Raw genomic sequence first — 9,584 nt, forward strand, 5'->3', positions numbered from 1 at the left:
AACACAAGTTATTCTCTTTATCAGGCCATGAGCAATCCGTTCTACTCTCAGAAAGAAATATACATTATATATATATATATATTATATTACATGGGGACCAACCTACCCTGCCTACTGAGGTTTAACTGGTTATTTGTCTGGGTTTCACAGGTTCACACGTGTATCTTTATTTTTGTGCTAATTCCCTCCATTAACATGTAAATTAAACTGTTAGTTTACTTCAGTTATTTACTTATTTTGTAAATTCTGCCTGGATCTTAAGAAAGAACCAGTAATTCCTCCTACCATTTTAGCAGGGATAAGCACATTATTTTTGATGACTGATTAATCCTCAGCGTTTGGGGAGAAACTTTGGGGGCTGTGTTTCTGGGCTCCAGGTTGAGTGCGGTTGCCTGAATGCTGAGTGAAAGTCACTCTTGATAGGAGCAAACAGAAAGCTGTCGTGCGTGTAAATGCCCTGACCGCTCACCAAACATCATATAACAAGAAGGCGAACAGAGCTGATCAGGGTCACCTGAACCAATAAGGGTGCCTGTAAGCAGGAAATGTGTCTTTCAAGAAAAATGCACTTTCTTCAAGTGCATTTAACTGGTCAGGGAAGACCTGAGGGTTCCCTAGGAGAGAAAGAACGCCCTCCCTCGGTGGGACAGGGACAACACGGGAGCCAAGCCCTGGGAGCAAACTTCCCGAAACAAGTAACAGCCTTCGGAAATGAGTGTAGAAAGACAAGGAACATCTGTTTTACGTAGGAGAGTTAAAGTGGCTTTATTTTAGATGGAGAAGATAGACAATGTCTGATCTGTCCTGTTTTGTTCTAATAAAATGCTGTGTGTTATAAACACAGTATGAGCTGAAGAAAGGGACTCTAGCTGATGAGCGTGGTGGAAGATTTCTCCCCACTGCGCAATGCTCCTGCGGATGGCTGCCCTCTTTGTCTTTTTTCCTCTGGGCCTAGCCACGTACCTGGAACCCACCAGCTCTTCAATAAATATTTGAATAAATATTTATATATTATTATATAAAATATAAATGTATTAAATAAATATTTAAATAAATATATTTAAAGTAGTAAACAAATTACTCAAATGTCTAAATTTCCACTTCGTGTGCTGTGAGAATCACATTGAGAGATATACATTCGATAAGTCGAGGGTAGACACAGCACTGCTTCAGCTAACTTGGTGGTGGTTGAACAGTTGTTAAATTGCTGTACTTTTTTTCAAAGAAATTGGTAACCGATGTCTTCCTCCTCCCATCACACCCGCCCCCGTCATCCCTCTCCTTGGGTCCATTCGCTGAGGATGGAGCCTTAGCCCTGCCTGGGCCTTCAGCAGCCATCAATTGGACAAGTTATGGCTGGCAGGGCCTGGACCAAAATATTTCGAATATAGTTCTCAAGTGTGTAGGGAAAAAACCCTTTGGAAAACCATATGACATTAAGTGTCTCAGTATGTATTTATTCTCATTGAAAAGCATTCCAGATAGAAATTTATTGTTTACTTTTGTTTCTTGTCATGTTTTTCTAAGACTCTGGAGTACACCAAGAGAGACACTGACTGTAAATAAGAATCCTGTGAAAATGAATTCCATTCTGATCAAATATATGCCCGTTGAAAATCTCATTTATCTCTCTTGCCGTTGGCCTTGTCGTGCTGTGAAGAGCTTTTCTGCATGTCGCATGGCAGTTTCAAATGGTGTGAGGGTGGGGGGACAAATAATCTGAGTTTAGCAGGGGTGTGGAATATTTACCCGATCTCATCTCTGTTTGTAGGGATTGGTCACACAGCACAAAAGCATGGAGGGATAACAGAAAAACATTTGAGACGAGCACAGGAAAAGCAGGGCTCTTGCTCATGGACACCTCCGATGTCTGTTGCGCAGGCATAACTTTCTGAACTACGCTGTGTTATTATCTCCCCTGCACAGGTGTTATCTGACTTGCCATTGTGCATCTCAGAAGGGGAAAGTAGGCCAGCGCCGCGGCTCACTAGGCTAATCCTCCGCCTTGTGGCGCCGGCACACCGGGTTCTAGTCCCGGTTGGGGCGCCGGATTCTGTCCCGGTTGCCCCTCTTCCAGGCCAGCTCTCTGCTGTGGCCCAGGAGTGCAGTGGAGGATGGCCCAAGTGCTTGGGTCCTGCACCCCATGGGAGACCAGGAGAAGCACCTGGCTCCTGCCATCGGATCAGCGCGGTGCGCCGGCAGCAGCATGCTGGCTGTGGCGGCCATTGGAGGGTGAACCAATGGCAAAAAGGAAGACCTTTCTCTCTGTCTCTCTCTCTCACTGTCCACTCTGCCTGTCAAAAAAAAAAAAAAAAAAATGAAGGGGAAAGTAGATGTTACAAATAAGAGTAATGAACCAACAAAGACAAGTGTGATTTCAAAACATCTCACAGTGCAACTGGGCGTTCTTCAGCTCTTTTTGAAGTTTCCATGTAGCTAAAGGGATACTTGTTTTAAAAACCACTAGCAAGATCATTTTGTTGTTGTTGTTGGACTTTGTATAGAACGAAGCTTCGAGTATGACAGACACTGAACTTTATTAGGTGAGTGAAATCATAAAGAACTGACCTAACTAAGAACTCTTGAGTAAAATAAAGGTTCTTATTCTTAGGCAATTGGGTGATGGAGATTTTGTGAAGGTTTTATTAGTAGCTATCAGCTGGGCCTGACAAATAATTATAGTTAAGCATGGGAGGAAGCTGGTCTGTTTTATCACAATCAAAAGGCTTTAAATGCAAGTTAGTGTCAGGGTACAAACAAGTATGAGGGCACTTCAGAAAGTACCTTTAGTGCATAGATTTCAATTTTTTTGCACAAAAATATAGTTTATTTCCATTTTTCATGAACTTTTTGATGTACCTGTGTATATACATGCAAAATTGCTTTAGGTTAGATCTAAGCTTTATGGTATTAGTCTTACAAATTTAGATCTTCCAAAAATAAGTTTATAAAATGAAAAAAAAAAAAAGAGACATGAAGACAAAATAGACCCAGTGAAGGCATGCGTGGGATCCTGTGAGATCTTTAGCTTGAGGTTAAGGCAAATGTTAGGAAAATCAGACTTTCTTTGTGGGCTTAGTTTTCTCAGGTCCAGTCTCTGCTTTCTGAAATATTTTCTCCAATTTCTATACTTTCTCCAGTTCTCTTTCCCTTTCCCTTCAAAATCCTGCTTTGAATTGCTCCTAAAATTTTTTATTAAAAAATCTGAGTGTTAATGATGCTGTAGAATCCTTAAGATGCAATGTAAAAATTGTTGGATATACAAAATATACTCCAGTATTAAGGAGATGTAATTATATTTTGTTCCTATTTTTAATCCTTTGATTAGCAAAGTTGGGAATTGTCTTAGAAGTTGTATAGTCTCTGCTCTTCATTTTTTTTTAAAGTAATAAAAAAGTTTTTTTCTTATTTGAAAGGCTGAGGTACTGAGAGATCTTCCATAAACTATTTCATTCCCCAAATGCCTGCAATAGCCAAGGCTGGGCCTGTCGTAAGTCAGGAGCCAAGAATTCCTGCTGGGTCTCCCATGTGAGGCAGAGATCCGAATTCTTGAGTCATCCTCTTCTGCCTTTTCAGCCCCTCCTAAAGTGAGCACCTTCGCAGGAAGCTGGAAATGGAAGAGGAGCAGGGACTCGCTGCAGGCGCTCTGCTAGGGGACACAGGCGTCTCAAGCAGAGTCCTCATCACCGCCAGTGCCTGCCCCTCTGCTGTTCACTTCACCAGCTGGGGAACGAAGTTCCAGAGTGGGTCAGTGACTTTCATAACGCCATGCGCTTCGTTGATGATACAGTTAAAAATGCTACCCAGGATTCCTGTTCCTGATTGCTGCACATGTAATCATATCATTATGTCTTTTTTTTTCCTTTTTTTTTCTTTTCTTTCTTTTTTTTTTTTTTTTTTTTGACAGGCAGAGTGGATAGTAAGAGAGAAAGGTCTTCCTTTTTGCCATTGGTTCACCCTCCAATGGCCACCACGGCTGGCGCGCTGTGGCCGGCGCACCGTGCTTATCTGATGGCAGGAGCCAGGTGCTTCTCCTGGTCTCCCATGGGGTGTAGGACCCAAGCACCTGGGCCATCCTCCACTGCACTCCCGGGCCACAGCTGCTAGGTGGAGGATTAGCCTAGTGAGCCACAGCGCCGGCCCCACAGGTGGTTTTAAAAACTGCTATTTGGTATGCACTTGCATCCTTGTCTTAGAACACGGGTGGCAATATGTAGTTTCTTTAGTTAACTCAGTTTTTCTCCGTGTAGCTCCATCTGTTTGGAAAACCATATTTTGATGAAAACTTAGACTTTTAAGGAAAAAAAACTGATGGCTAATGTTAGATATATTTTTAACAAGACAAACTTCTACTACTAAATAAGGCGATGAATTACAATGTAAACGCTCCAAAGTGCTGTTAGTTCAATTCCAAGTCCTGTCACCCTTGTCAGTGTGCAGAGTTTCTCTGCACGTACACAGTCATTTGCAGGTTGAGTCTCTGTCTTCTGGTGCATCCCATGCATCGGGTGGTGTCGAATATTGGATTGGGTGTAGGAGTCCCTCTTAAAGTGAGCTATGTATGACCTTGTACGTTCCTTCCACAGTCAGATAAACTCCTCCCTCCTCTCTACCAGCCTCCACACCAGGCCCCTCTAAAAATCCCATCTGCTATTGCTTTGCAAAACTCAACTGTTGTATTTGTCCTTGAATATGACAGTAATGTATAGTTTATTTTCCAGATGGAGAGTCTTTGTCATAAAAATCAATATCTTTAAATATATATATGTCTATATATATATATTAGTTAAAAGTAACTTGGAAATGATTCAATGGAAAAATAAAGCTATTTTCACCATTAGTAAATCCAAGAGAATCATAAAACTTTCAATGTTATTTGGATCAAAATACAGGCTGTGCTCTCCTCAACCAAGGGAGGTCTCCCAGGAATGCGAGATGGTCTTGCTTTACAGAACTTCTTAAAATCATTTATATTTTTATTATGTAATGCCTTTAGTTGAAATTGCCAATACATGTTTTCTATCTAACTACACATTTGGAAACATTTCTGTCCACATATTAATAGCAAATTATATTAATTTTAGGTATATCAAATTGAAAATAAATTAAGGTTACTTAGTTTTTCTATTTAATTCTCATGTTGATCTAATTTATATTTAAATTGAAGCTTCTTATATTTTAGGTTATAATTTTGGTATCTCAAAAGCTAAAAAGACATTTTTCAGTTGTTTTTAAGAATAATTTGAGAATTTCAGTGGTAAAGGAAAGGAGATTTCATTATCTGTTTAAATTGAGATGCCTTCAAAAGACATATTTTGATACATAGAATATGTTTTTAGAATCTTGTTCACTTTGAATGCGTGTTTATAATAACATTGCTTTGAAAGTGAAACCAATTAATTCTGTTTCACGATTCAAACCGAGAAAAATATTAAGACAGTAAAAAAATGGTAATGAAATAAATTATTTAGGTGGTGACTGATTTATGTCTTTTTCAGTCTTTTAACTATTTTATTTGACTTGTAGGTTAATAATTTAGCACAGTATTCACAGCAGAAATTAAAGTGTTTCTTTCTGTATCCAATTGCATTTTGCTCATGCTGCTTCCATGTGTTTGCTCAGATAGGAGTTAACAAGACAAATGAGCAGAGAAATTATGAGTCCCCATGCTGCAAAAGGGAGAATGCTCCCAGAGAACATCTGCTTTGGGTAAAGCAGTTTAATTGCAGAGATCGTGGTGGTATTGTTGGGATTTATTTCAAGAGAAGAGCAAGGAAGTGAAAGAGGGTGGTAAGGACCCTTGACACCCTCCTTCCTCATGGAATTTTATCATCAGCAAGGAAGGGGCCAAGACAAATCTGTCTTCTTTTTCTTTCCTTTGTATCAACTTCCTCTTCTGAAATAAGGAAATCTAAGCAAAGTAGTCTGAACTTGGAACTATTTTATGTATATTAAATATTTTGTGTACTTGTGTGTATCTGTCTATGCACACACATGCACATACTATAAGCATATTATAGTCTGAGACGTGCTCAGATGTATTCTGTGAACAGCCAAATCCACGTTTTCTATCTTTCCAGGCCTATTGCAGTCTTCAGGGTGACTAAATGTCATCATTATGAACGTGTAGTGATTCACCTATTTGTCTCCAAGGCCAACAGTGGAAAGCCTTCTAACCTAAGCCTTAGGTTGGGCAAAGTCTGACATATTTCAACCATTATAACATCTGTTCAGAGCTTCATCTTACTATCATTAAACTTGGATGGATTGATGTCTGGTGTGTGTTGCACCAGTGTATCTCTTTAGACATAATGATTGAGATGGTAAAGATTCAGATTTTCAGATATTCACCACACTCACTAGGGCAGGCAGGCAGGAGGCAGCGGTGCCACAGATGTCAGCTGGTTGCCCAAGGGTGCCCTTGCTAGTTCCTCTCTTTCTTTATGATTACCCTAGTTGCCTCTCAGATCCACACATGAACCAAGAACAGCACTTTCCACTTAAGAGATGAAGAAAGAAAAGGAGGCAGGGGCATCTTATCGTACAGCTTTGAATGAAATGCAAAACGTGGGCTGGATGACAAGCTGAGCTCATTCAATGCACGCAGATTAACAGACGGATGTTGATGTAGAGTGGGGTCTCCCAGCACGTACTCCAGGTCCACCAGTGGGTTGTGGAAGCTCATCTGAGGGCCTTAAATTGGGCCCAGACATGCAAGTTATTGTTTCATTCTTTTGGGGGAAGTGGTCCAAAAGGCCTTGGGTCACTCATATTTTCTTATATCACTAAAATTTATTCAACAAAACTAATGTTAGCGTGATGCTAAGTTTTGCTGAAAACTTTAATTCCACAATCTCAATGGAGTTCCAGTGATTGAGCAATATTATCAAGTCCCTTTTGTGCAGCAGAACTAATGAGTAGTCAAAGTCATACTAAAAACATTGATTACACTAGCACATTACTCTTTATAGTTCATTCTGCTGAAAATCCGGTTGGATCAGAAAACCAGTGTTTGAAGTGCATTCACAGTCTGGAACGGGAGACCAAATCTAAGAAGGAGAAAGTTGGTTAACAATAAAAATGGTGCAGTTCTAGATTTCATTTCAAAATACCAGCTACAAAGAATCGAGTTAAGGAGCCTTCATTTCATATGTACTCATAATAAACAGCATCAGACTTTAGGAGGGCTATGGAGGAGCATGTGTCTGTGCAAGGAAGCATGTATGTCTCAGGAAACAAATGGAGACAAGATCCAGAGGAAGTGAAGTGTTGTCAGATGGAAGAAGATTTCTTTATTCTGTAAGGTTCTGTGGTTTTGTTTGCAGAAATACAGAGGAGAAATCTATTATACGGTTACTTGAAAGACAACATTTGCTTCTGCTTCTCAGTTAATAATGTAAATCCTTGGGCCAGGAACAGTGGGAAAACATCTAATTAGCGTCTGAAACTTTCGGGGCATGTGGCGGGTGATGTGCCGTGTTTCCCCGTTTTCCAGTTCGCATGAAGGATCTCGTCCGCTCACGGTTGTGGGTGTTGCTCATTAACAGCTCTCGGCTCCAGGAGTAGTGCATCTGGGGTCAGGCACACACCAGACTGGAGGACACGAAGAAACCCACAAGTCCATGGCCGTTCTCCCTTTGGTGCCCTGGAGCCTCTTCCCCTGTGGAATCTGATGATTGCATTCCGTGCCACAACTCCTAGAAGAAGCATGGTTGATAGAGTGACGGAACAGCTTGTTGAAGGCACAGCCAAGGCGCCATGTGGGTGCCTCACACACTGCAGTATTTAGGATGTGGAACTAACTGTAAGTCATGATCGTTACATAGTGTTGTGTCCTTAGTGGACAGAACCCGTGGGCCCAGGTTTACTCTCTTTTGTAATGTGTGCTTCACTTTCCCTGATCTCCTGGGTTGAGATGTCTGGTTCACAGAGTGGAGCTGCTTCCAGCAGAGGGTCCAGGCATGGAACTTAAAAGTACACTGCTACCTGGGAACTTCAGGATCCTAAGGCCAAGGGGCCAGCAGGCAAGAAAGGAAGTCACCATCATGGCGGAGATCACTGATCATGGTCTCTGGAGACAGCACCGCTGCTTGTACCCAAAGCGCAGGGAGGGACGTAAGTGACACTCGTGGTCTGTGTCCCTTGCCCAAGTTTCGTGGTAAAGGGATGTGTGCTGCAGCCTGAAGAACTTGATGACGAGAGGCTCTGGTAGCTCAAAGGTGAAGGTCAAGGTCAGCAGAAGTGATAGTTGAGGGCGAGCAGCGTCTGGAACTGAAGAGGAAGCAGACAGTAGGTACCCGCTGTGGCCTTGAAACCAACAACGCAGGCTTCATTGCGCACATAACTGTGATGTGCTTGTTCCAGAAGAGTCCCGGACATCAGAATCATGGAGGCGCTGTCCTGACGACTTCTCTCTCTCACACTCTAGGGAAGGCAGCGTCTTGCACCCGAAGCAGTCTCTGCTTTGTCCTTTTCCTTCTCCTCTGGGGTCCTGCGTTATCCACCACCTACAGCTACAGTCAGCTTTTAACCATAGAGGTGGGATCGCATTATTTCTCTGCAGAAAACACTCCACAGTTTCCCGGGATGCTTCGCTGGCCTCCTTTCCTTCTGCCTCTCCCTCGCTCTTGCTGTCCCTCTCCCTGCCTGTGCCAGCCACCCTGGCCTCGGTACTGAGCATCTGAGGGGCTTGCTCTACCCTGGTGTCCCCCAGCGTGGACTGCACCTGCTCCTGCCCCTCACACTGCTGGGGGCTCTGGGAGGTCCTTGTAGGCCACTCCATCTAAAAAGCCCCCACCTCATCCTTCACAGCCTAACGGCTTAGTTTGCTTTAAGTTTTTTGCTTGTACATCTGCCAGTGTTTCATGAGGTAGTCATTTCTGTACCAACTTGTTACTTAGATGTTAGTTGTTGTTTAGGCACTATTGTCAGAATCCCTGCTCTGTGCAGACCACCAGAACACAGTGCTTGGCCTCTCTTTATCCTAGCGTCTCCTGCATCTGGAACAGGGTCTGGTGTGTGTCAAGCATCTCAGTAATTATTTGTTGGATTAATGAATGATTCAAATATGTATCAAATGTTGATGGACTGCTGGCTTTAGTGGGTCTGTTGCCATCTTTCACCATAAATTTGTTTTTTTTTTTTCTAAGAATAAGCCCAAGTGAGGAACCATTCATAAAGATACTGCAAATGAAAGAGTGTTCTATGCAGCAAGTTTTAAAGAAAAGGCTCTGAAAACTTTTGCTTTCCAGCTGATTCGGCGAGGGTGTTTGATACGCCTGAGCCAGACTTTAATTATGAATTTCCAAATGAGTCATTCTTTCTTTGGGAACATTTATCCTACCTGTTTCCCCCACTTCCTCTGGTGAGTGTAATCTAAATTCTGATAATAGCAAAAAAGGCAGAACTCAGCTTTCGTTCTTACTATTAAGAAGTTTAAGTGAGTTTTTCCAAAACTTCTTTCCTTTGAAACGCATTAATTGTCGCTTTTCAAGTTGAAGTCAGCCAATGATACATAATCCAGAGGCTGGGGATGACTGCTCTTTGTGAATACTTAGGTCACCGTTCCGTTTCTCCACACACAA

This window comes from Oryctolagus cuniculus, chromosome 8, assembly GCF_964237555.1.
Source record: "Oryctolagus cuniculus chromosome 8, mOryCun1.1, whole genome shotgun sequence".
NCBI lineage: Eukaryota > Metazoa > Chordata > Mammalia > Lagomorpha > Leporidae > Oryctolagus > Oryctolagus cuniculus.